This window comes from Acomys russatus, chromosome 11 (genome assembly GCF_903995435.1).
Source record: "Acomys russatus chromosome 11, mAcoRus1.1, whole genome shotgun sequence".
In the NCBI taxonomy this organism is placed as follows: Eukaryota; Metazoa; Chordata; class Mammalia; order Rodentia; family Muridae; genus Acomys; species Acomys russatus.
In genome coordinates this window covers 5,081,737-5,104,364 of record NC_067147.1, presented here as the reverse complement: position 1 = coordinate 5,104,364, position 22,628 = coordinate 5,081,737, and positions in this window count along the sequence as shown.

Below are 22,628 nucleotides of genomic sequence, written 5' to 3'. Positions count from 1 at the left end.
CAAGCACAGACTGGAACGTCCAAGAGCAGCAGGCGGCTGAGCTGAGCATCCTTCCATGGTGCTCGCCTCCCTGGTCTGACCTCTGGGCACAGCACAGATGCCACCCTCCTGAGGAATGTCATGAGCTGCCAGCAGGGACAAGGTAGGCTGGAGCCCGGGCATGGTTACACATCAACTCGTCGTGCCCCATTTTGGGTTATGGTTGCCTTTGTTCTGGTGTTCTGTCATTCTGGAGCAGATCTTCTGGCCTCTATGCCTGTCCAGCCCCCTTCCTCTCTTGTGCTGCTCACATCCCGTGCTTAGCCTGCTCCAGGCTCAGGAACAGCCTGCTGGTTCTGATTTGACTCCGTAGAACCAGCACGAAAACACAGTTACAGGTGGCAGCTCCCAACCGGTACCACAGAACAAATGTAGCAGACACTGAATTGAAACACAGGGCTGATTCTTAAAAACCCTTGAGGTAGGTGCTGGAGAGATGGCTCAGTGCTTAAGAGCACTGACTGCTCTTCTAGAGGACCTGGGTTCAATTCCCAGTATCCACATGGCAGCTCACAACTGTCTGTAACTCCAAAAGTTGACACCCTCACAGACACATACTTGTAGGCAAAACAAACAAACAAACAAACAAACAAAAAACCCAATGCACATAAAATCAAAATAAATCCATTAAAAAACAAAACAAAAACCTTAAGGCTATGCTACTCAAATTTCTTCCCAAGACTGGCAGTAGTCTTTGCCTTTCTCTTCGCTTCTTTCAAGATGCCTTGTGCAAAGTTCTAACCCAGCAAAACAACCCTCAGTAGATATGACCCCTAGAGCCTGGACCTCCCAGGCCCCCGGAACTATAAGACAAATGAAATTCTATTGTTTATAAATTACCTCATCTTTGGTAATGTGTGATAGTGTCAGAAAACAGACTAGGGCGGCTGGTGTAACAAGTTAAAATAGGCTGGGGGGACTGTTTACAACAGAAACTCCTTTCTTAGCTCTAGAGGTAGGAGCCTGGGACCTGGTGCCAGGATGGCCAGGTTCTGGTATGAACCCTTCTCTGGGTCACATGACCAAAAGAGCTATGTCGGTGATTTCACTTGTAAGGGCTCCACTTTCATTTCCTGACCATCTTCCCAAAGCCTTACACCCTAACATGTTCACTCTGGGTTTCCATATATGAATCTTGGGGTTTTCACACGTTCAGACCATTGTACACAGCATCCTTAAATATAGACAGTGCCCAGTGTTCTGTGTTCAGCCAACGTCTTTTGTCCTGTATGTGGTCTCTTTCACCCCTCCATCTTACCCATGAAGATGCCTCTTGTCCTGGTATCCCAGGATGACTCCCCTTCTACCTCCACATTTGTGTGTCCACCTCTGTGGGCTTTTTTTGTGGGGATTAAGATCAATATTTATACAATAAGCTTCTGCTCCAGCCAATTTCTCCTATTGCCTTCATTTCTAGTAGGGCAGCTTTAGTCCCCCCATTATCGCTCATCCATCCATCTAGCACCCACTTTGCATGAGCCCAAAGCCTGGCTCACTCCCATCCCCTCTTGTTCCCTGTAGCCAGCATGTGGTCCATCCTATTGAGTCTAACCACTGGCTTCAGAATATATCTTCTACTTTTGATGTTCTTCTTTAAAGAAAGAACGCTGTCTTAGGACTGGAGATGAGCCCAGTGGCTGGGAGCACTCGCTGCTCTTCTAGAGGCCCCAAGTTCGTTTCCCAGCACCCAAATCAAGTGTCTCAGAACTCCAGCTCCAAGGGCTCTGATGTCCCCCTCTGGCCTCTGAGGGCCCTATACTCACATGTCCCATAAGAAAGGAATGCTGTCCATTTGTATAAACAGAGTGCTTCAACTTTCTCTCTCTCTCAAATAAAAAGATCTGAGACAAGAAATATGCATCTCCATTGAAGGAAGAAATTAGAAATTAGTGCCCTAAGGGGAAATCATGAAACAAACAGTTTAAACTGAAAAATGGTTTATGTATTAGTCTGATGTGCCTTACAATTTACTTATCCAACTCTTGAGGAAGCTGAATAGGTGGCCCAAGAATAGACGGGAGAGACTTTGTTCAGCATAGTAAAAAAGGGCAGGTGTAAGACCTGATGTTCACCACGGCCATGACAGTGTTAGTCCTGTTGTTTTGTTTTTCTATTCAAGGTCAAGTCGAAAAGAATGTTTTTCACCAGGCTGTATTTACTTCCCTGCATAAAAAAGTATGGTGCTTGTTCATAATGTCATGCTCTTGGAGGTGAGCTTCACCTATGTGTCAGGGGTCACAAAACAAAGTGTATCAATCTCAATTACTTCATCCATCTCCCAACTCATACCTGACCTCAATATGGACTCACCGTATAGCTTTTGGTTTTCTATTACTTACTCAAAAAACGCCACCATGATTTCCAGCATTTGAAATTGCCACATGTACGTGTCTTAATAGTAATAAAGGACTTTACTGTTTCTGGAATCAGAGTTTCCTCCAAGAAAACATATGCTTAAGTCCTAGCCCCAGGGCCACTGGGGGTGACCGTGTGTGGAAACAGCATCTTTGCAGATGCACTTAGATTGACTGAGCCCCTTCTGGGTTAGAATCTGCAGGGTGTACGGGGGTCCTTTTTGTTTTTAAGATGTGTGTCTTTGACTTTATGTTTTTGGGTATTTGTTCTGCATGCATGTCTGTGCATTGTGTGTATGCCCGGTGCCTGTGAAGGCCACAGAGAGGCACTGGATCCTCTGGAATGGAAGTTACAGGTGGTTGTGAGCCATTCTGTGGGTGTTAGGAACCAAGCCTGGGTCCTCTGCAGGAGTGCCCAGTGCTCCTCACTGCTGAGCCATCTTTCCAGGCCCAGGACTAGTTTTCTTTTGAGAGAAAGGAGAGGAAGATGAGCTTGGAGCCACTCACAGAGAGAAGGCCTATGGCCACAGAAAAAGAGACCGAAGGATGTATCTGCAAACTAAAAGAACCCATGGATTTCCAGCGACACTAATTTCCAGTTAGAAAGAGGCAAAGTGGATGCCGGTGTCCCTGGGATGGCATTCTAGATTCCCCCATCAGCTTATGATTCTAATGCTCATGGCCAAAAGATTTCACAAGACAGTGAAAAGAACAGGTAGAGCTTATTGCATCCTCTCAGCTGGAGAGACAGAGACAGAGACAGAGACACAGAGACAGAGAGAGAAACAGAGACAGACAGAGAGAGGACAACATCTGTGGGCATCATTGTGCTGGTCCATACTTTAGGCAGACTCCATGCTGTTTCTAAGTCTCAGTTGTTAGCATCTTCCCCTGAGGGACCTGTCCTGTCTACATGATTGACAGGCCTCCTTTGAACTGGTTTTTACAGGAGGAGACAGCATACGTCTTTGATCTTTATCAGAAAAGCGTCCTGTTTTATGTTAATCTTGTAGGAATTAGAGTACCTGAAGCCATGTTCAGATCCTCACTGTAACCTTCCAGGATGTCACAGCAGGGCCACACATGGCTCACAGCTCACTCTTCCAATCAGTAATTAGAGTCTGCAGTTCCAACCCTCACGTTCACAGACTATTGATGGTGAGGACAGCATATCCATGCCCAATGTCCAAGTCTGCTAGTATCTCCTTAGCTACCTCTCATTGATGCCTGGACTCAGGTCTGCCAGCTCCCACAACTGCAAGAGAATAGATTTTCATGGCTGTGAGCCACCCACTCTGTGGTCATTATCCCTGTAGCCCTGGAAAACCAACCTCGTGTGCGCTGCTCTCTTCAGCATCAGAGCCAGCCACAGACTTTAAATGCAGTGCTTTAAATACCTCACAGTATCCCTCCCAGCATCTCCAGAGAACCTGACTTTTCAGGCTCCTTGCACCGTGCACTTCCTTCCTGCCTCATACCCAAGAGCCTCTGTGAGTTGCAGCTTAGACCGATTCTGCAGCTTCCTGGAGCCTGGAAGAGAACAGAGGCTCCAGTCTGGAAGTAGAGAGAAGATGTGGGGGAGGGGCAGTGCCCAAAGGCCAAGAAACATTTCACACAGAGCGCACAAGGCTTGAGCGTGACTTTCCTTCCTGCACTGAAGGAGGTGGGCAAATCCTGGTACAGCTGCTCAGTTCCTGGTCATACAAGGTCGCACACAGAGAACAAAGGTGGAGAAGAAAGGTGGCGAGGATTCCCCACAGACAGGTAGACAGGACAGTGACACAGGGAAGCTCACCACTGGCTACAGAGATTTAAGAGAGCCATTCGACTGAAGACTTGAGAAGGAATGACTTCTTGGTAAGCAGGCTGCAGGGAAGTGTGAAACTCCCCATTCACGCTAATTTTCATTCCCTCTCCCGAATGTGACACAGGGACATGTGACACATGTTTGAACCCATCCACGCTGCAGAAATAAACAGGTATGGAATGCTGAGCCCAGAGCATCTTTCCGCGTCTTCTCTCTGAGCTTGAAAGACCCTGGCTAAAAAGTAATGGGAGCCAGCTGCCTCCCTCCGCCTGCAGATGCTGGCACCTGGTGCTAACGCTAAAGGATGCTCTTCAGGCCATGTTAGTGGTGGTACACAGACACATCACCATTAGGAGAAGCTCCCAAGGCCAGTGACAGGAGGCTGCATGAATGAGAGGGCCCTGACCCCCACAGTGTCTAATCCTCAACACCCGCAGCCTCTCCCCAGGCCTGCTCAGACTTCCCTTCCAACTCTCAGTCCCTTTCCTGGATCCTCTGCCCCTGACTGGAGAGTCCAGACACAGCTGCTGGATCCTGGTGGACTTTGTAAAGGACCTCAGGCATGCCACACAATTGCTTTCTTTGTTTCAACGACAAATGGAAATAACAGTCTAGGGTGAGGCAAAGCCAGGAACTGTTCACCTTAGATCACCTGATGTCACGTGTGAACCCTGAAGCGCCCGCTCTTATTGATATCCTGCCAATTGTGGTCCCTCGTGGAGTGCACACTCCCTCTGCCCCTGCTTTGTTAAGGTTAACAATAGGATAGTGACAAGATAAGTTTCCAGCTTGTATAGTCTCAATAAAAATGCAATAGCTAAGCCAGGTGTGGTGTGTATGCCTTTAATCCCAGCACTTGGGAGGCAGAGGCAGAGGCAGGTGGATCGCTGTGAGTTCAAGGCCAGCCTGGTCTACAAAGTGAGTCTAGGACAGCCAAGGCTACACAGAGAAACCCTGTCTTGGAGATGGGTTGGGGGGGTGGTGGGCAAGCAATATCTAGAACCAGTGAAATGACTCAGTAGGCAAAGGAACTTGAAGCACAAGCCTGGCATCCTGAGTTTGATTCCCAGAACCTATATAGTGGTAGAAAGAAAGAACCAGCTTTACAAAGTTCCCTTCTGACCTCCATACTCACACCATGGCACATATGTACACACACATACACACATCACATACATACAATAGTAATAGAAATAACAAACCTAAAAAAAATACGTAGTAGCCTCCTGTCATGTGCTGCACCTAAATTACTGTATACAAATTTATGCAAATTAACTAAATTGCATGAGCCCTTTCATACTTTCACACATCCACATCCACACCCACAAACGTACTGATCATCCAGTTCCAAACCTCCCAGCTACTTCCATTGTTGTATGTATCTTTAAATTAAAAAAAAAAAAGTTACATGTATGTGTGTCTGCATGAGTACATATGTGCATTGCCTGGGGCTCTTGGAGGCCAGAAGAGGGAGTCAGAGCCTTGGGGCTAGGCTTGGGGGTCAGAGGACATAGGTCCTGGCATCCAAACTGGGGGGGGGGGCTTCACGATGGAGCAGCAAGGGCTCTTCGCTGCTCTTAACTGCTGAGCCATCGCTCACGACCCTGTCGTGCCAATGGAATGATGCTTGTGAGGGAAGAAAGTCATGTTTTAAGGTCACAAGACCAGGGCTGGACTCAGGAGCTACCGTGCAATCCCACGGAAGTCTTTTAATTCTCTGAACTTCAACTGCCTACACATTTCTCTACCTTACTGTGAAGAGACACCATTAGCAAAGCGGCTCTCACATAGATAATCTTGCACTGGGGCTTGCCTACAGTTTGAGAGTGTCAGTCCATGACCATCACGGTGACAAGCAGACGGGCACTGTGCTTGAGCAGTCACTGTGAGCTTTACCTCACGATCCACAGACAGCAGGCAGAAAGAGAGGGAGACTGAGCTTGGCATGGGCTCAAGGTCAAAGTGGCACACCCTCTCCAGCAAGGCCACACATGCCTCCCGATCCTTCCCAAACCGCTCCACTGACTGGGGACCAAGCATTCAAGCATATGAGCCTCTAGGAGCTGTTCTCACTCAAAGCACCACAGCTTCTCCCTGCACACTGACAATAACTATACCTAACCTCCAGGATGGTTTATACACACACATGCAAATGCAGGGAAAAAAAAAAAAAAAACAGAGCCAGCCCATCATTACTGCTTGCCTCCTCAGTGTTTCCATAGTGCTTTAAAACTTTGGTGGTTTCTTCAATGGTAACTAAAAAGACAAAAGAAAACTGAAAATAAGAGTTAGACTCACCAGCACTCAGGAGGCAGAGGCTGGAGGATCTCTGTGAGTTTGAGGCCAGCCTGGTCTACAAAGTGAGTCTAGGACAACCAAGGCTACACAGAGAAACCTTGTCTTAAAAAGCCAAAAAAATACATACATACATACATACATACATACATACATACATACATACATGCTAGACTCACAATATGGCTTTCTTTAAACTTCACATAGAAGTCAGTCTAAGTGTACTTCCTGTGTTAGACAAGACGGGCACAGATACGAATGCAAGAGCCATCCCTTCTCAGAGCCAGGGTCGTCCAGGAGACTACCAAGCAAGGAGACACGGAGGAGGAGGAAGTGCTGCAGTTGCTCTGGACCTCTGAATAGGGATGAAGACCGTGAAGGTGGTGACAACTCTGCCAGCCCAGGAGCACTGTCTGTGGTGGCCACCGAAGGCTTCCTGGTGGTGATGGCATCTCTACAGTCCAGGAGCAGTGGCTGTGGCAGCCACTGAAGGCTTCCTGGGGCCAGAGAGGAGGTGTGTGGGTTAGCGCCTTCACGCTAGGTCCAGAAGCCCAGTCCCAGCTCTTCCACCAGCTGCCTCACACTGGACTCCAGGGGCCATACTCTTTCAAATTCACAGGAAACATGGCCTTCATGTACCCAGAACATGTCCCTCTCCCCTCTTCTACCCTCCTCTGAGCCTGGCACTATCCTGAGTCTGTCTCGTATGTGGCAGTTGCTGTGGGTTGATGCTTTGACCTCCATTGCCAGCCTGACCTAAAGAGCCTGCTCGGATGGAATGAGCTGGAAACTCAAGCTTATGCTTTTCAGGTTCTTGGCCACTGGGGTTCAGGGTAAGATTGGAGAAGACAGATCAGATACAGTCACAGGTGACCAGGATTCTGAGCTAAGCGATATGGAGAGAGGGCACACAGCCCAGGCATGGCAGCACCAGTGTCGTCAAAGGCAACACAGTGCCCTAGCAGGAGCGCAGCAGCAGCCTCCTTAGCAGAGTGACTGAGGTATGACTTTAGCCATTACTCCGATGACTTTACCACAGTGTTTTTTCTCACCATTCCAGTAATCCTGAGAGTGTACCCTATCCCTCACAAACCTCCACCTCAGCAGTGATGGTGGGTTCTGTTCTGTGCAACAGAAAACCCAGCCCACTCACTGCACAGTCTGCATGGCTGGGGGGTAAAATGCCCCTTGGTGCCCTGCAAAACCTTTTCCCAAAGAACCATTCCAGGAAAGTTTCCGTGAAGTGACTGTCTACAAAGCATGGCTTAGCACCTGCAGGTTAGTATAGTATACTATGACATGTCCAATACCCAGTGCAAATAAACAGAACCAACACTGGAAGGAGCAGCCGTTCCCCTCAGCGCTTGGCTGGCTAATCATTAGCTTACTTCACTTTGGAATCGCCTAGGAGTTTGGCAAGGCGCAGCTCTGGGTGTCTGGGATGGTATAACCAAAGTGAATTTACCACAGGAGAAAGACTCTGAATGTGAGTGGCACAATCCCCAACAGGCTGGGGGCCCTGGTGGAAAAAAAAGGGGAAAAAAAGAGAAATCCAGCTGAGCCTGGACACCCCCTCTTTGCTATGAACGGAGCTGTTGCACTAAGCCCCCACACCACCCGAATCCTTTCAAACCATGCACAAAATCGTCAAGTCCTCCCTTCAACTGCTTCTGTAAGACATAAACATGAGCTCATATAACCTCCCCAAATTGAAAAGAATTAATACATTCAGAGGCAAATAGGGAAAAAAAGTCACTGAGGTAGACGGTGTGTAGAAAAATGCCCCCCAAAAGGCTGTTTTTTCATTTAATTTCCACAGAGGGCGTTGGGATGATGCAGGTTTGACCTTGGTAAATCCACCTATGAGAATTCACGGTTTCAATAGGGACGCCCTGGAACTCTCTGGCTGTGATGCGCCTCCATGTCAGACACTTCGCGCATTTGGGCAAGCTCCAGAACTCATGCCGTTCTCAGGACTGTCGTCTCCATTTCTGCTTCGTGCATAAATGCAATTTCTGCTACTGCAAATACCACCCACCGGGGCAAAGCTAAGTGATACGAAGTGGGTTTTGCAAGCGTCTTCGGTATTTTTAGGAAACGGCATTTTGAAATGTTCAGTTGTGTGAGACGGCCTGTTGTCGGGCCGAGAAGCGGGCCTGCTTGCCTGAAAGTCATTTCTGCGTGGAAGAAAGGTTTCTATCCTGGGCCTGGCTGCATCTGCCCTGGCAACGCTGACGCACAGAATGTTATTGGATTTGGAAAAGGCAACTGGGGAAAATGCGAAGGCTGAGACTGTGCACCAGGGGCAGGATGTCTGCTGGGGCGACCATGAGTACACACTCCAGGTCTCCCAAGAGCCTAAAGGCGCATGTGCAGGAAACAGACACCGGCAGCAAGGGGCCATCTGCATCTTTTTTTCCAGCTGCCATAACAAAAAGCCATCAGCCAGCTGGCTTTATAAACAATAGAAAGTTACTCTTAAGGTGCCGGAGGCCAGCAGTCCAAGAGGAGGGTAAAGACAAGAGCCCCAGTGAGGACTCACTTCCAAGTTCATACACAGCCTCTTCCCTCTGTGGCTCCATGGGGAGGGAAGGGCATGGCGTCTCTCCTTGAGACTTGAGGCTTACATATAGCACTTAGCCTCGTCACCTAAGCACCACTCCCCAGACCAAGCCACTGCCAGAAGACCTGGCCTGTGAATAAGGACTTCTTCAGCATAAACTCAAATCTCATCCTTTACTTTGGGTTTTACTTTTGAGAGACAGCAGTGTCTTATGTAGCTCAGGCTGGTCTTAAACGCACGCCCCTGCTGCTTCTGCCGTGCACCCACACCACCACACCCAGCTTGGGTGATTACATCTTAGTAAAACAACAACGACAACAACAAAATTTTAAGAAGCATTTTAGGAAAGACACAACTGTTCCAACCACAGTAGCGGCCACAGATACTTTTACAATATGAATAAATAATGATGTCTCTGAATTTTAAACTGGATACGATTCTGCTTACTGCTAAGAGTTTAATATTAAAAATTGCCAAGCCACTAAAAATCATCAGAGAAAACTACCATATGGAAAAGTTATCAGCATGTCTGTTTTGGAAAAAGAAAGTCACTGCAATGTTTTTACATGTCAGGAAAAAAACTCCATTACACACATGTCTGCGCGGTTTTCCTCCCATGCGGTGAGAACAGGCCTGCCATTAGTGGAGAAGGAAGATGTTCGTGTTCTCAGAAAGCTTGGCGGGCTCACTGCGGACACAGATGTAGATCAGGCCTGAGAGCTCAGCGCCCACAGCGTGCAGGTCATTCGTGCGGGTCCTCTGCTCAGAGAGAAACTCTTTTATGAGAAGCATGGTGGGAATCGAGGCCTGCCACTGAGGACGGCAACTACGGCTTTCCCAGGGGCCGTTTAAACCTTCTGGAATAGACTTTTGGGGAGTAGGAGGCACAGGCAGTCATAACTGTGTGAGCCAGGCTTTATGTCAACGTTGCTTTTGTTTTGCAGTGTGTGTGTGTGTGTGTGTGTGTGTGTGTGTGTGTGTGTGTGTGCACAAGCATACGTCTGCTGGAGACTGAACCCCAAGCAGGTGCATAAAGGTAACAGGAGATGTCCGATGTCCTGATCCTTCACTCTCCTCTCTTTTGCCTGAGGCAGCATCTCTTGGGGACCGTGGAGCTAGGCAGGAAGCTAGAGAGCCCCAATGCCCCTGCTTTGTCTGCACAGTGCAGGGGTTACAGGCCCAGCCAGGCCCGACTTTTTACACCGGGGTTTGAGCTGCGTCTTTGTGCTTGTGCAGCAAGCAAGCAAGCAAGCATTCTTTTTTGTCTGTTTGTTTCTCGAGACAGGGTTTCTCTATGTAGCCTTGGCTATACTGGACTCACTTCATTGACCAGGCTGGCCTCGAACTCACAGTGATCCTGCCTCTGCTTCCCTGAGTGTTAGGCTTAAAGGCTGTGCTCCACAGCCGCCCAGCTTGTAGCAAACATTCTTATGCACTGAGCTATCTTCCCAGCTCAAAGTTTATTTTAAAAGACTGCCCTGCTCTTGTTTTCTCTCTACAGTCACAGTACTACAGTCACAGTACCACACAGTACCACACAGTACCACAGTCACATACCACACAGTACCACAGTCACAGTACCACACAGTACTACAGTCACAGTACCACACAGTACTATAGCCACAATAGCACACAGTACTACAGCCACAGTACCACACAGTACCACAGTCACTGTACCACACAGCACTACAGTCACAGTACCACACAGTACTACAGTCACAGTACCACAGTCACAGTACCACACAGTACTATAGTCACAATAGCACACAGTACTACAGTCACAGTACTATACAGTACTACAGTCACAGTACCACACAGTTCTGCAGTCACAGTAGCACTCAGTGCTACAGTCACAGTACCACACAGTACTATAGTCACAGTACCACACAGTACTATAGTCACGGTAGCACACAGTACTATAGTCACAGTAGCACACAGTACTATAGTCACAGTACCACACAGTACTATAGTCACGGTAGCACACAGTACTATAGTCACAGTAGCACACAGTACTATAGTCACAGTACCACACAGTACTATAGTCACAGTAGCACACAGTACTATAGTCACAGTAGCACACAGTACTATAGTCACAGTACTGCAGTCACAGTAGCACACAGTGCTGCAGTCACAGTAGCACACAGTACTACAGTCACAGTACCACACAGTACTATAGTCACAGTACTGCAGTCACAGTAGCACACAGTACTACAGTCACAGTACCACACAGTATTATAGTCACAATAGCACACAGTACTATAGTCACAGTAGCACATGGTTCTGCAGTCACAGTAGCACACAGTGCTGCAGTCACAGTAGCACACAGTACTACAGTCACAGTGGCTCACAGTACTAGTCACAGTACTATACAGTACTACAGTCACAGTACCACACAGTACTATAGTCACAGTAGCACACAGTACTGCAGTCACAGTAGCACACAGTACTACAGTCACAGTGGCACACAGTACTAGTCACAGTACTATACAGTACTACAGTCACAGTACCACACAGTACTATAGTCACAGTACTGCAGTCACAGTACTACAGCACACAGTACTACAGTCACAGTACGCTGCTGCAGGGAGCTCCTACCCACATTCTCAGCTACCCCAGATCTAATGAAGAAATGCTACTGAACAAAGCACCATTTCTCTTCAAATAAGGTGGGCAGCTGTCCCTGATCTTCTCAGGTTTACACATGCAGCTATGAGGAAAAGTGGTCTGGGAATTCTGGGTAACAAAGGCATGTAAAGGCCACTGGGGGATGGTGTTTCCCAACAGAGATCTTCAACCACGCTCGCCTCAGACAAAATAGACCACTCTCTCTTGGATCACCCTGAAAGTTACCCTCCTTCCCGCCCTGTATCTTCAAGGGGCAGCAAGTCCAAGGTGAATGCAGCAGCCCCGATCACCAATTCAGGTTATTTAAGGTAATACTGTAGCTTATCAGGAGTTAATAAGATTCTGTGATCACAGGTAACTTTTTAGCCATGTATTCTCTGTTAGGAAAGAGAGGATATAAGGCCAGCAAGCCTGGAGAGAAGAATCCGCCGGAGATGTGGCGGACAGGCAGTGCCACTCTGGACATCGGCTGTCTACATCAGTACCAGCCTTCAGATCCCACACGGCAGCCCCAGAAAGACGTCTTGAACCACTTTGCCACATCGCTGTTTCTTTCCCTCCTTAACAAAAGCAGGATTTGAGCACTTCTTCAGGAATTTCTCAATTTGCCATTTATAGAATTTCTAAAATGTTAAAGTTTGCCTCTGTCAAAACCCCAGCAGGACCAAGTCTGAACCAATCATACAAGGGCTGGGCTGGCACAGCCAAAAAAAAGTCAAGGGGGACACGGCGGACACGGGGGACAAGGGCTGCGGGTAGCATCGCAGGCTGGGAGGAGCAATTCCTCGGCTGGGTCAGCCAAGGACTCCACATCTAGGGGCTCAGGAAAGAAAGGAAAGGGGTCCATGGGGACAGGACACAGGGAGTTATCTCCACAGAAACCAAACAGGAGCTGGAGAGAGCTGTGCACAGTGTAAATCACCTATAGTTCATCGTCCATCCGGGGTTCCCTCTAAGTATGGGATGGCACTGGGAAACATGCCTGTCAATCTCTCATAGAAACACACATGCACAAAATAATAATAATAATAATAATAATAATAATAATAATAATAATAATAATAATAATAATAATAACCACCACCCTTATCTTCAATGTCAACCTCTAGGTCTTTGATGATAAGAAATAGAGACAGTTAGCCACACATATATACCTACAGGAAGGTAATCAGAAAGGAGAGGTCACTTCCGGCAGAAGTACCCAATGGCAACTTCTTGAAGGTTACAGTGCATGATCAAGACCTTGAGATATAGGGAAGCTTGGCAGATTGGAAGGGAGGGGGGAACACACACTGAAACTGGAATTGGGAGCGTACATGTTGAACAGTCGTCACTATAGGAATCAGTGGACATAGGCAGCCAGTCAGGACAAGGTTGGGTCAAGACAGACCCCAAGAATCCAGGGAGTGACAAGTGGGTTTGGTGACCCTTGAGAAGCAGAAAAGCTGATAGAGGTTGCAGAGTCGGAGCCATGCCACTCCCAGGACTCTGGGGTTATCGTGGTTGTGGGTAGATGTTTTGAGGGATGTTCAGGGTACTAGGATGGCAGGGGCTAAGCAGGGGCTTGAGATTGATAGCTATTTACCAGGTGGTACAAAAATGTGTCAGTATGTCACCTGAGGTCTGCACTAGCCAACTTCCCAAGATGACCTGCCCCTTTCATCGGGCTTCTCCCCAGTGTCTGCATGCCTGTCTGTCCAGCATCTGCATGCCTGTCTGTCCAGTGTCTGCATGCCTGTCTGTCCAGTGTCTGCATACCTGTCTGTCCAGTGTCTGCATGCCTGTCTGTCCAGTGTCTGCATGCCTGTCTGTCCAGTGTCTGCATGCCTTTCTGTCCAGTGTCTGCATGCCTGTCTGTCCAGTGTCTGCATGCCTGTCTGTCCAGTGTCTGCATGCCTTTCTGTCCAGTGTCTCCATGCCTTTCTGTCCAGTGTCTGCATGCCTTTCTGTCCAGTGTCTGCATGCCTTTCTGTCCAGTGTCTGCATGCCTTTCTGTCCAGCCTCTGCATACCTGTCTGTCCAGCGTCTGTATGTCTTTCTATGAATCTTCACCAGAAAATTGTGAACCCTGCCCCCCTAGACTTTCACAATTCATATTGTATAGTTAGTTGCTATGATTTTCTTTTTAAAGGCTATTGATGGGATATTCTAAATTAAGACTGAGCTACAAAAGAGAGAGGAGAAACTAGTGAACAAGACCCTCCCAGGACACAATTACTGAACTGAATGTTAGGATATGATGCGGGTGAGATTAGACATAATATTCAAAGACACAATACATCTTTCCAGCTTGCACCACTAGGACAAAATAAAAAGCATCATTAATAGGACTGTGGAAGGTGGGAAAAGGAGGTGGGGCAGAAAGGAGAAAAAGATAAATAAGGTTAGTGTTAGAAACGCTAAGGTGGAGACGTCCGTACAGAAATAGCAGGTTGGTGGGTAAGTGGGAATGTGGGCATAGAGCTAAGAAAAGCTGTCAAGGACAGAGATATAGACTAGATACAGATTTCAGAGCAGAATCATGGAGCTGGATTCTCCCAAGAGAGGCCTATGTATTGAAGACTTGGTCCTTAACTGGTGGATCCAGGCATTGAAGGGGCAAATGGATGATGGGAGCTGTGACATCATCGATGGATTAGTCCTTAGGTTACTCATAGTTGATGGCATTACAAGGAGGTGGTGATGAGCAGAGAATAGGACTTAGTTGGAGGAAGCAAGTGTAGGTCACTTGAGGCATACTATGGAAACATACCTCCGTCCTATCCTTTCCCTCCCTCCTTCCGTCCCTCCCTCCTTCCATCCCTCCCTTCTTCTCTGTCTCTCTTTTTCCTCAGAGTTACGTTAATAATCTCCATTTTATTATCAGTTTTTATTAGTCACTTATTGTACTCCCTATAACCTTTTTTGACATATTTCAGAGTTTTTAAAAAATATTTATTTATTTATTTCACTAATGTATGTATTTATTCACTTTACATCCCAGCTGCAGCCTCCCTCCTCTCCTCCCAATCCCACCTTCACATACACCTCCCCCCTGGGGGAGGTCCCCCATGAGTACCAATGCACTCTGGTACATCAAGTCACAGCAGGACTAGGCGCATCCTCTCCCACTGAGGCTAGACAAGGCAGCCCAGCGAGGGGAAAGGGATCCAAAGGCAGGCAACAGAGTAGAGACAGCCCTTGCTCCAATTTTTAGGGGATCCACATCAAAACCAAGCTGCACATCTGCTACATATGTGTAGGGGGCCTAGGTCCAGCCCATGCATGCTCTTTGGTTGGTGGCTCAGTCTCTATGAGCCCCGATGGGTCCAGGTGTCCTTAACCTCTCCAGCTCCCTCTATCCTTCTTCCTACTCTTGCACAACTCCTCGAGTTCCACCTAATGTGCAGCTGTATGTTTCTGCGTCTGTTTCCTTCAGCTGCTGGGTGACACCCCTCAGAAGACTCCTATGCTAGGCTCCTGTCTGCCAGCATAACAGGGTATCATTAATAGTACCGGGGATTGGCTCTCTCCCATGGGATGGGTCTCAATTTGGGCCAGTCATTCTCTCAATTTCTATCCATCTTTATCCCTACACTTCTTGTAGGCAGGACATATTTTGGTCTGAAGGTTTTGTGGGTGGGTTGTTGTCCCCTCCCTCCACCGGAATTCCTGCCTGGCTATAAGAGATGAACACTTCAGGGTCCATATCCCCCCAGCTGCTAGTAGTCTTTAGCTAGGGTCACCATCATAGACTCCCAGGAACTCCTTCATCCCAGGCTCATCCCAGAGATACCCCCCCGCCACCAAGTTCCATTCTGTTTCCAAGTTGTCTCTTCCTCCATCCTCCCCACACTTCTGTTCCTCTCCCCACCAGTTCCCTCTCCATCCACTACCGATGTCTATTTTATTTCCCATTCTGAGTCAGAGTCCAGCATCCTTCCTAGGTCCCCCCCTGTTACTTGGCTTCTTTGAGTCTGTAGACTGTGGCATAGTTATCCTGTACTTCGTATGGCTAATATTCAGTTCTAAAAGTACCTGCCACGCATGTCTTTCTGGATATGGGTTGCTTCCCTCAGGATGATATTTTCTGGTTCCATCCATTTGCCTACAAGATTGCATGATGAGTAGTATTCCATTGTGCAAATGTACCACAGTTTCTTTATCCATTCTTTGGTTGAAGGACCTCTGGGTTGTTTCCAGTTTCTGGCTATTTCAAACAAAGCTGCTATGAACATGGTTGAACAAGTGTCCTTGTTGTAAGGTGGAGCATCTTTTGGGTATATGCCCAGGAGTGGTATAGCTGGGTCTTGAGGTAGAACTATTCCAAATTTTCTGAGACAGTGTCAGATTGATTTCCAAAGCTGTCGTACCAGTCCGCACTCCCATCCCACCAGAAACGGAGGAGTGTTCCCCTTTCTCCACATCCTCACCAGCATGTGCTGTCACCAGAGTTTTCAATTTCAGTCATTCACATAGGTGTAAGATGGGATCTCAGCATCATTTTGATTTGCATTTCCCTTATACTATGGTTTCGGCATAGAAATAGGCTGGTTCATCAATGGAATCAAAATGAAGACCAAGAAATAAACCACACACCTACGGATGCTTCATTTTTGGCAAAGAAGAAAAAAAAAAAAAAGAACAGAAACATACAATGGAAAAAAGGATAGCATCTTCAACAAATAGTGCTAGTCTAACCGGATGTCTACATGTAGAAAAATGCAAGTAGATCCATATTTATCATCCTGCACAAAACTCAAGTCCAATGGATCAAAGACCTCAACATAAAAACCAGACACAGTAAATTGAATAGAAGAGAAGGTGTGGAAGAGCCCTGAGCTCACTGGCACAGGAGACAACTTCCTGGACAGAACACCAACAGCTCAGGCTCTAAGATCAATGATTAATAAATGGGACCTCATGAAACTGAAAAGCTTCTGTAAGGCAAAGGGACACAGTCAATAGGACAAAAAGACAGGCTGGGAAAAGTTCTCCACCAACCCTACATCTGACAGAGGATTTATATCCAAAATATATAAAGAACTCAAGAAATTAAAAAAATCAACAAACCAAATAACCCATTTAAACAACAAGGTACAGAGCTAAACAAAGATTTCTCAACTCAATATTGAATGGCTGAGAAACACTTATTTAACATGCTTAGTCATCAGGGAAATGCAAATCAAAAGTTAATATAACCTTTAAGCTTTATTGTAAGTATATATGGGGAAACCCAGAGTGAATGTAAGATTCGATGCCCTCAGGGTTCTGGGCAGCTGCAGGGCTTCGATGATTTCTCTGTGGTTGATTTCTATTGTCTGAAAATGTTCTCTCCCATTGTGTGTTTGCCTTTCTACATTTTGTGATAGTATTGCCACAGGCTTCATGTCTGAAGAGGTCTAGCTTTGTTGTTGTTGTTGCTTATGTGATTGGGGGTGGTGTTATATTTTAAAATCCTTTGCCAAGTGTGAGGTCTTAGCAATGCATTTACTGCATGATTTTTTTTTCACACATGCATTGTCTACACGATGCATTCCAGTCCCTTTTGAGTTGTTCGAATGGTGTGAGGTAGAGCTCCACTTCATCCTTTCGTTCGTGTACAGCTTTCCCATTATTTTGTTAAAAAGAAATAACAATAATAAATTTCCTCATTGAAAAGCCAGGGTCAAAATCAATTGACTATAAATGTGAGTGTGTATTTCTAGGCTCTCATTATGTTTACTTAATGCTTTATACCTGCCACCCACCCATACGCCGTTCTAATATTGTTGTGTTAATTTGGATCCAGATGTCTATTTCCTGGATTGATAGCCCGGATGATTTCTCTTACCAGCTCCTGTGGGTTCAGACAGGACCCTGCATCTGCTTTGGATGGTCATTTTCATCACTGTGGCTAGCCACCCCCTTAACACTCTTTCACAGTCGTGAGTATCAAAGCCAGGGTTACAGCACTCTGGGCAAGCACCGCAACACTAGGCCGTATCTCCATCCTTGTATGGGCCCCTGTCTGCCATTTTTACCTCACCTTAAGGCTATAGAAAACCTCCAGCCGGAAGATACCAATACTTTCGATGCTCTGATATATACTTAGCCTAGTTCCTGAATGGGCTGCTGGAGAGAAGTAAGAGATGGGATGATCTGCTAAAACAATTCATTTCCACAGGGATGGGGGTGAGTGAGAGCAATAAAGAGGTGAGTACCAGATATGGAGAGTAGGAAAAAAAAAATAAGGGAATGGGAAACTGGGGAGAGAAGACAGGGCCAGGTGGCATGCTGAAATTCTCACCCATGTCCCGATTATGTGTTCCTAAGCCAGCATCATAGCTGATACTCCCAGTGCAAGGACTTGAACCTCTCTGGACTTCCTATCTAAAGCCCATCCTGTGGGAACATATTTTAAGGATGCAGTGGTATGCTTCATGAGTCCCAGCACTCAGAAAGCAGAGACAGGAGGATGCTAGTTGAGGCCAGCCTGGTATGCACAGTGAGCTTGAGGCCAGCCAGGGTACACGGTGAGACCTCTGTCCAAAACAAAACAAAAATGGCCCTCAGAAAGTGTTTATAAAAGTTAATTAAACAAAGGCATGGGATTTTATTAACCTGTGGCTTTGCACAAGAAGCCACATCAGCTCAAACCATAAGAGCAAACCAACCAACTACATAGAGCGACCTCAAACTTGGTGTACATTAGAACCCTCCTGGGAGGTTGACTGACACAGTCTGCCTGGACAGAGAGTTCAGGGGTGACCAGGCTGGTGAATTTACATTTTAACACATGCCCAGAGGCTGCTGCTGCTAGTTTGAGGCATGTATTCTGAGAACTATGCTTCTGGTCCAGAACACCAAGCACTGCGTGCTGACATCATCTGCTTCTTAGAACAAAGCCTTTTGATAAAGCCCTCGCTGTCTGTCACAGCCCAGATGCTTCAGCCTACCTGGATCTCACTAATGCAAAAAGGATGCGAAACTGCAGTGGAACCTTGTTGCTGAAGCATCTGTAAAGCCTCCATGGATCTGGAGAGGAGGAAATCAGAGATATTGTTCAGAGGGGCGTTGAAAACAGCCAGTGACGTCATAAGTTCACGTTCACTGTCAACACAAGTGCTCAATGGGAGCCACTGAGGAAAGCTTCTTTCTTACTGAGATCTTCAACAAAGCATGCTGGCCAAATAGTGCATGCCCACACAGGACAACAAAGCATGCTGGCCAAATAGTGCATGCCCACACAGGACACCAAAGCATGCTGGTCAAATGGTGCATGCCCACACAGGACAACAAAGCATGCTGGCCAAATAGTGCATGCTCATAAAGAAATGCATTGCCTGCTGCCTACTGAGGAGGGGCTATAAAGAGCTCCTTGGAGAACATTTTTCTATAATTAGCCTCCCATTTCAAGTGAACTATGTGTACTGGATTTTGTATGACTAGGTGTTCTTCCTGGACTTAGTGCATAGCAGATTCTGTAGTAACTTAACTGTTCAAATAGCATTGCACCAAAGTCAGCAGATCTGAAAATGAGGCAGACATGCAAACCATAGTGTGTATGTGTATGCGTGCGTGCATGTGTATGTTCTCTTCCAAGCACCTGTGTGGAAAAACACCAGAATCACCTCTTTATAGTTGAGGTAACTGGAACATGGGGTGGGAACAGCTAAAACAATGGCTGCTTGAGAGAGTCAGCACAGCTGTCCCTAAAGGGTGGCCCTGGTGCTTGCTAGAGACTTGCGTGTCTCAACAGCTTGTCTGGGCCTCCACCAACGCCAAGAGTAGAACCCTCCCTAGCCGAGATGATTTCTCCTCCATTGGCTCTGCGTGAGCTCTGCCTCTTCTGCAATCCTCTCAGCTAATTAGAGGAGCCGACACCACCTCCCATCCTTCTGGTGCCCTCACAGTTCACCCACACTTGCTGCCCTCACCACCTGCCTTTCCCCAACCCTCAGCACCTGATACAAACACTTTTCTTCCCTTCTATTTCTCACACATGCCGAATGTCCCTCCCACATTCCACAGGTTCCGCTGAGGTGGCACTTAGCTTACACTGTGGGTGGGAGGGATTAAAGGTTTTCTCAGGGCACTCACAGTTTCTGTCTTGCCAGTACATTAGCCAGCAGCGTTATCAGAGGTTACAGCTCAACCAAGCATCTGGAAGCTTCTGGAAGCAGGAGAAGGAGGCCTGAGCTACTCAGGGACCCTAGAAGGTGAGGAACTTGCATCAATTCCCATCCTAAGACCTGGGGTTGGTTTGAAGACCACGTCTATTTGCAAACCTACACTCCCTTCCAGCCTACTGCCAAAGTCCAAACTGTGCCCTGGTGAGCTGCCAGCATGCCTGTCAAGGGCATATTGACCTATGAACTTTATTTCCTTCAAAAAAAATTATCATCTGGAACAGGTGTTGCTCTTTGGGAAATCCCAATCCTTCATGGTAGCTTCATTGTAGCTGCTCTAGAAGTGGAATAAATAAGCCAGAAGTGATGCCTATAATCTCAGCACTTCGGAGACAGAGACAGGTGGATCTCTGTGAGTGCAAGGTGAGCCTGCTCTATGCAGTAAGTTCCAGGCCAGCCAGGAAGGCTATGTAGTGAGACCCTGTGTCAAAAATAAAATAAAATAAAATAAAATAAAACCAAAAAACAAAAACAAAAAAAACAAAACCAAGACATATTAGTTGGGCACTGCCGAGATGGCCCAATGGTTACAACTGCTTGCTGCTCCTCCAGAAAGTACAGTTCAGTCCCCGTCACCCACAGAAGGCCACTCACAACTGCCTGTCACTCCAGTTGATCTGACACCCTCTTCTGGCCTCACAGGCATCTACACACATCTGGCCTATACACACAAAGACACACTGCACACACACACGCATGCGCACACACATGTGAATAAAAATTACAAAAAACAAAAAAAAAAAAACAAAAAAAACCAAGCCTAAGAATTAGTGTGATGAAGATCTCAATAACCAATGCACACAAAGGAGAGAGCAGGAGAGATGGTTACTGCAGTGTAGTGGTGCCTTATCGCTTGCAGCAGCCAGCGAGTCCTCATGCAGACGGAAAGATGCGCGCCACCTGGCAGGCGTACATGGTGGGCTGGGTGGGAGAGGCTTAGACACACAGCGCCGTCAGGATCACATTGAAGGTTTTCTCTGTCACGTTCCTCTGCCAAGTGGCTGTGAGCACCTTGAGCCACTATAAGTCAGAGACCATAACTGGCTGCTAGAAGCCATAAATTACTTTTTTTTTTTTAAACAGGGCCTCCTGAAGATGAAGTAAAATGAACGCCTGGCACATAATATTAGATAAATGCCACCGTTTATTACTGCAAACCTTATTTACTGAGATTTCAATTAAAACACTTTCTTGTCCAGACAATAGAATATTATTTGGTGCTAAAAAGAAATTGGCCATTGAGCCATGAAAAGACATGGATGAAAATTGCTTAAATGCAGATGACTAGGTGCACTGAGTCTGTCTGAAAAGACTTGCACACTGTATTGCAGCAACTGCATGGAATTCTGGGAAAGCATTTAACATGGCTAGTGCATTGGAAGGGTGGGGTGGACGGGGTCTTTTTTTTTTTTTTTTTTTTAGGACAGTGGGACTATTCCATTTGAGACTATGATATAAGGCATTAGTATACATTTGGTCATATCAGTGGGGAAGAGTGCAAACTGTGAATCCGAGTGGTTACAGCGCCTCATATAGGTTTCACCAAGTACAAGAAATGTGAGGCACCCACTGCAGAGAGGATTCAGCAGTTCACTGCTGCCCCTGCAGAAGCCTCTGTGTGACCCGCAGCACCCACATCAGGCAACTCACAACTGCCTCCAAGTCCAACTTCACGGGCTCTGGCGCCCCCTTCTGGCCCCTGAGAGCACTTGCAATCACATGTATATACTGACACAGATACACACGTTTACGACATAACTCAAACATAACAAAACATAAAAAGTTTTTGGAACAATAAGTAAATAAACATGAGGGCCTAGTGGGACACGTTGATACTGGGAGTCTGCAGTGGGGAAGAACATGCTGTTTCCCAATTTTTTTGTGAATGAACAACCACTCTTACATGTCTGCAACTTTTAATACTCCCAGCGGAAGTGAATGAAACCTAGGCTCAGACTTTATTATCAGAGAAAACACACGTAAGAGGGCTTCCTCAGAGGGCTCAACTATAAGGAAGAGTTAGTTTCAAGCACCCATCTTTCCCATAGTGTCAACAGCCCCTTTTCAGATCTGTGTGTACACAAGTGTGAATCCCAGACCAGCACACATGTGCACCATTTCCCTAGTGTGTTAGCCCTGTCACCTTCAGAAACCTCTAGCTGCATTTTCCTCCCTGGGTTCCACCACCTCTCCCTTCAGTCTTCAGCTGACCTAACAGGCAGGACCATCCCGTGAAGTCTAAACCACACCAGGCTGGCTGTGCAGGCTCCATTGCGTCCTACTGACTCTGAGGGCTGCAGGGGACAGCCCCCCCCCATGAAGGTGCTGTAGGACCTGGGTCCCTAACTCTCACCATGGTAATGTCAACACGGGGTGGGCATTTCCGGTTATTTCCTTCATCACTGCTCATAAATTCTGGCCCCCAGTTCCCAGGTTCCGGGAACTCTTCAAGCAGCTTCCAACGCTGCTCTCTCTTTCCACAATGTTTGCCTCAGACACTTTTCTGGCAAAATGTTATTGTATATAATAAGGCATGGAATAATACTTGATTTTTCTTTTGGGTAGGAAAAAAACCCTGATGTTCTGAGGTAACACTCTGCAAACAGGCTGCCAGCTGTTCATGTATGTTCTGAGGTAACACTCCTCAAACAGGCTTCCAGCTGTTCATGTATGTTCTGAGGTAACACTCTGCAAACAGGCTGCCAGCTGTTCATGTATGTTCTGAGGTAACACTCCTCAAACAGGCTGCCAGCTGTTCATGTATGTTCTGAGGTAACACTCCTCAAACAGGCTGC